This window comes from Triticum dicoccoides, chromosome 7B (assembly GCF_002162155.2).
Source record: "Triticum dicoccoides isolate Atlit2015 ecotype Zavitan chromosome 7B, WEW_v2.0, whole genome shotgun sequence".
NCBI classification, from domain to species: Eukaryota; Viridiplantae; Streptophyta; class Magnoliopsida; order Poales; family Poaceae; genus Triticum; species Triticum dicoccoides.
The window spans coordinates 337607129-337613173 of NC_041393.1; positions in this window are offsets into that span (position 1 = coordinate 337607129).

Consider the following 6045-nt stretch of genomic DNA (forward strand, 5'->3'; position numbering starts at 1 on the left):
CGGCTATAAGTACGGAACGGCGTGAGCCCTTTCAGTCCATCCCTTCCTGCTACTCCTTTTCTCCTTCTTCCTCGCCCTTGCTCCACCTTACGCCAATGGCGCCTATCCGCCGGTTTTCTGCGGAAGAGAAGGGGAAGGCCCCCCGAGAGGGTCCCGACCCGCTTCTGCCAAAGAAGGGGCTAGTCCTCTACCGCCGAGATGAGGGTACTCGTCAGGAGGCATCGAGGCCCATGTACGAGCGGCCGCCGCCTGGGTTTCCGCTCCCTTGTACGCCCGAATCGACGGCCCTGGAGATGAAGGCGTCGAGCGACACCGACGATGCCGCCGCCGCCGGCGAGTTACGACGGTGCGCGTCGTTCCTCCTGGAGTCCATGCCGAGGGCTCCTCTCGCGAGCTTGTGCTTCACGCCACCATGCCTCCTCGATCTAGGATTCGCCTTCTTCCCTCCTTCGCCTTCGAGATTCCATCGAGGGGGCCTTGGGAGCTCTGACTGCAGCACACTGACTGCAACACCCCTGCAACCGGGGCGGAGGTTAAGGTTGTTGCCCCGGGCAAGGTCTTCCTGACCCGCAGCTGGGACGAGATCGCTCGGGTCTGCCGGACAGGGGCACCCTCGTAATCCATCTCGAATACGATGGCGCCTCCTTGCTATTCTTCAAGGTCTTTGACGCGGAAGGACGCCGGCTGGAATGCTGCCCCAAGGAAGGCGGCCGTGGCATTGGAGTGGCGAGGACCAGGCTTGCCAACCGCTTCCCCAGCAGCTCCTCAGGCAGCAGCGGAGGAGCCGGAGGGTCCGGCGACTCCGCCGAGCTTCACGTGACCCCGGAGACGAGCGACGATAGCTACGAGCCCCCGAGCTCGCGTCGCGCCCGGAGCAGGGCAACTGCATCAGGCCGCTGACGCCACTGATCTGGATGGGGTTGGCGCCGGCGCCTGACGGCCCACTGTTGATGATGGCGTCTTCTGCCGAGGTGCGCGTAGTTATCGCTCCTTAGCACCTTTTGTTCCCTGCGAGGAACCGAAATGACACCCCATGGGGGTTTGTAAGGCGCCTGCCATGTTTTTGTGAATTGTACATCCTTATCATGAAACGATGCGGGAAGCGCGTTCTACCCCGGCTCAGTTCCCCCTTTCTTTCCTAACGAGGGCTTGGTGCTCTATGCCGACAGGTCCCGGTCCCCAGGCAAGCTTCAGCCGTCGCTGGTATGCCAGGTCGCGATGCCGTGGTCAAGGCCAGGAGGTGAGCGTCCCAAGGTCCAGTAAGAGCCCCTGAGTCGCGATGCTCACGAGGTCCCCTTTGGCACTCAAGCAGCCTCCGCTGGGCAAGAAAGGCAGGCAACATTGTTGTGACAGAGCTGCAGTAGGCAAGGGTTTAGCGCTGAGTCGATTCAGTCTTGCGTGACTTATCTTGTAGGTTTGGAGCGGTTTTCGGCAAAGTGCCGGGCCTGCGTGGCGGCAGCTGAGGTGTTGCTGGGTTAGGTCCTCGTGAGCTTCTTCCTTCTTCCCCGCACTTTCCTTCATGCTCTACGTCCTCAGGTCCCGGCCCTCGAGCGAGCTCAGTCGCCGCTGGTATGACAGGTCGCGATGCCGTCGGTCAAGGCCAGGGGGTGAGGGCTGGAGAGCCAGTAAGAGCCCATGAGTTACGATGCTCAGGCGCCCCCCTTTTAACGCGCGAGCGGATCATGCCGGAGAGAGGGAGAGAGAGCTGGCGACGTCCCCAACATTACTTCTAGAGTGGGTCCTGCATACCAATCACGAGGGGAAACAAGGCCTGTTGTTACGGTTGCTAGCCAACCATTGTTCGCTCTGAGGGAGTGATTGGGGCACTGAGGGCCTGGTGAGGTGGTGCCTTGCGGGGCTGCCGCGGCCAGAGCTCAGCCACTCAGATTTATCGGTGTTGCAGGGACGGACCCATACGCAAGTGCCGTGCCAGAGCGAGCGGCTCCAAAGGTAGGTGTCAATCGAACAGGCGATTAGGTCAAGCATGTTAAGCATGAAGGAGCAAATCCATTTAGATAGATGCAGAAAAAGCAAACGCCACTGGGTCAGGCCCGAGCAGCTTGGGGATAATGCAGCCCGAGGGGTCCCCCAACAAGGTAAACAGAGAACATGAGCAAAGCGGATACACGCCACAGAGACGGACCCACGCGACCTGGGAATGATGTAGCCCTGTGGGCACTCCCAGCTGAAAATGGAACTTTGAAAGATGTCACCTGATACTGTTGAAGATGAAGGGATGCTGAAGTAGCGGACGATGTGCGGTGAGGAAGCCGATCCTCACGAGCTCCTGGGATCAGGAGCCTCGGGAGGCTCCGGGGGCACAGGTGGATCTTCGAGGACCATCTCCATCTCCGCGAGGACCGCACGATGCCTGACCTCCTGAGCCTCCATAATGCTCCTCACCAGGCGCTGATGAGCAGCGGCCGCGTTCGGCAGGCCGAAAGGCATGCGCACGTAGCTGTGAGGTGGACCCTCGCAACGCCCCACGCGTGAAGGCTAGTGGAGCTCCAGAGACGCGACTCAGTTGAGCCCTAGCACATCGACGCATACGCACAGCTCGCCATCCTCGCCTGGATGGGGGCTGCGGCGGGTAGGCGGTGGCTGCCGCGCATGACTCTTGACTCCTGTAGCTCCTGAGTGTTTCTCGCGATGAATTCCTGAGGGTTTGGCCCTCCTTGCCTCGTACCTTCTTGAGGGAAACGTGCCTTGAAGCACGCCTCCAAGTGGTGCCCGAGCGCCTCCATCGTGACCTTGGAAAAGTCGGTGGCTCTCCAAGAAAGAGCCCCCGAGCCCTGCCCGAGGAGGGCGCTGGGCGCGCCTTCCTGTGCGATAGAGGGTGGCGCCCCCTGAACGGGCGTGAATCCTGATGCAATGCCTCCGGAGGTACCCGCCTCCTGATGGCTTGGGCCAGGCGAAGCCTTCTTCTTCTTAGGGACCGCCTCGGGAAGTCTCCCGCTCCTATGATCTGGGTCTTCGATTGCCGCGGCTTGGAAGGCACGCTCAAGAGAACACACTACATCTCTTTCCTCACAAGGTACTGTGATGACTCCACTACTTCCTGGCATCTTGAGGACATTGTAGCCATGGCGAGTCACTGCCATGAACTTGGCCAAGGATGGGTACCCGAGAATGGCATTGTATGGCAGGCGAATGTGGGCGACGCCAAAGTCAATGAGCTCGGTGCGGTAGTTGTTGTGTTGCCCAAAGGTGACTGGAAGGCGAACCTGCCCTATCGAAACAGTGGAACCATCAGTGACTCCTGAGAAAGGCTTGGTCGGCTGAAGCTGATCATATGGCACTTGGAGATTGTTGAATGTTTTGATGGACATGACATTGAGTCCTGCTCCGCCATCGATGAGGGTCCTGGTGAGTTGCACATTGCTGATGACTGGGGAACAAAGCATTGGGAGGACTCCGGCCGTTGCTGCGCACTTGAGCTGATCCGCTGAGCTAAACGTGATAGCACACGCAGACCACCTGAGAGGGCGCGTGGCCTCAAGCTTGGGGAGGACTGCATTCACCTTGCGAGCAAACTGCTTGAAGATGCGCTGTGAGGCTGGGGCATGGGCGCCACCCAGGATGCAAGCGATTGCGCACAGCTCTTGGAAGCCCCCAGCCGCCTCGTCTTGATGCTGGTATTCATTCCTCCTTGGCAGTGGTGGCAGAGGAGGGAGGCCTGCGTTGCCGTGCGGGCGATCCTCACGAAGCTGACCCCTTCAACCTCCCTCGCGAGGCTGGTCCTGCCAACGGTCCTTGCAAGGTCGGTCACGCCATCCTTGGGGAGGGTCACGGTCTCCCCATCATCCTCCACCTCTTCCTCCTCCTCGGCCATAGCCCCGATCGTTGCGCTCGGGGCGTCGGCCGATACGCCCATCTCGTACGGCCCTGAGCTCTTTGGCATTCGTTGGTGTTGTGGGTGTGGAGGTCGTGGTACACGTAGTACCGGCTACCCTTGGACGACTCAGGCTGATCCCTGCCTCGCTTGGTGTCTGGCTCTGCTGCGAGCACAGCAGCTCCCTTGCGCTTCACGTCCTTGACCTTGGGCTTCTTCTCTTCTGGATCGGCAGCCGGAAGCTCGAGGCGGGAGAGGCGCCCTTCCTCATCCCTGGCGCACTTGGTCGCCAAGTTGAACAGCTCCAGGGATGTGCACAGGTCTTCGTGGATTGCTAGCTCCTCTTTCATCTTGATGTCACGCACGCCATCGGAGAAGGCTGAGATGATGGCTTCCTCAGTCACCCTGGGGATCTTGAGGCGAGCGTTGTTGAAGCGCTGGATGTACTTCTGCAGGGTCTCTCCTAGCTGTTGCTTGATGCGGCGTAGATCACTCATGGCCGGGGGCCGGTCGCGAGTACCTTGGAAGTTGGCGATGAAGCGAGTGTGCATCTCGTCCCAGGAGGAGATCGTGCCAGGAGCCAGGTTCAGGAGCCAGGTGCGGGCACCATCCTTGAGCGCCGTGGGAAACTAGTTCGCCATGACCTTTTCGTCCCCGTTGGCGGCTTCGATGCCCAGCTCGTAGAGCTGTAGGAACTCCGCGGGGTCTGTAGTGTCGTCGTAGCAAGGGGGCAGGTCAGGCTTGAACTTTCCTGGCCATGCGACACTGCGTAGCTCGGGGGTGAAGGCGTGGCAGCCTGCGGTGTCCACCGGAGCCCTTTGCTGGTGCTGGGCTTGCTCCTGGAAATTCCCACGCACCGCCGCTTGGAGCAGCGCGGGGTCTTGACGTGGTGGCGTAGGGATGCGGTCATGGCGCACCGGTGCTGGGAGCACGCGGGCACCTTCTTGGGGGCAAGGGATTTCTTGGCCACTCCTTTCTTGTTGCACAGGCGCCGGACGCGGTGGGTCTCGTCCTAGGGCCGCGCGCCTTGGAGCCAAGGCGCCTTCTTGGGGAGGAGGTGGCAGAGGCACCTCTTGATCCACGCCTCCTGCGCAGATGGAGGGCGAGGCAGCGAGAGAGATGGCATAGGAGAGCCCCCTGCGGCACTGACGAGCTCGGTGATGCGGGCGAGCCAGTCCTCATAGAGGTCATCGACGGGATGGTAGTTCAGGAGCTCACGCGCCAGGAGCAGCACGGCGTGCGCGTCCGTGGGGGCGCGACGGGCGTGGGACGACGAACCGGCCGGAGTCAGCGACGGGGTGGCGGTGCGGCCTTCCCGCCGCACTGAAGGATGCAGGGATGAGGCCTGCTGCTCGTTCCCCGCCATGCCGATGGCCGCGTTGGCGGCAGGCGATGGGGAACGACGGGGGTGTCCGCCAATGGGCGCTGTCTGGGCGACGCGGGTGGCGAGAGCAGCCCGACGCTCGGCACGAGCCCGACGAGCGTGAGCCATGGATACGACGGAAGGTCACACGCGAACAACGGAAGGAAGATTCCGGCGCACCCCTACCTGGCGCGCCAAATGTCGGCTTTCGGGTTCCGACAGACCCTTGAGGTTCGAACTCTGGGGTGCGCACGAAGTTCTTTCCCCTACCGACTCGTGTATCGAAGGCTCGCAAGGAATCTAGACTAGAGAGAAGAACACACAAGGGACACGAGGTTTATACTGGTTCAGGCCACCATTGTGATGTAATACCCTACTCCAGTGTGTGGTGTGGTGGATTGCCTCAGGGGCTGATGATGAACAATACAAAGGGAGAACATCATCGCGAGGGGCTGTTCTTGAGCTGGTGCGATGAACTGCTTGGGTGAGCTCAGTCACCTCTCTCTAGTCTATGCACAATCTGGATCCTATCTCTTTCTCTACGGTGGTGGCTAGTCCTATTTATAGAGGGAGGCCCTGGGCCTCTTCCCAAATAATGAGCGGGAAGGGCGCCAACAATTGGCCATTTTGAAGGGGAACATCTAGTACACTTATCCTGACTAAAGTTGGTCTTCGACTGCCAAAGACTCTGGCGGTGACGCCGCCCTAGGCTCCATGATGATGTCCATCCTGCCGTTCTGCTAGTCTTAGTCTTGTTGCACCGAAACGGTAACCTTTGCCTGATGTCTTGGCCTGTGTTTGCCCCCTTTGCACCAAAGGGGAAACAAGGACACTGCACAGGCCGACGCCC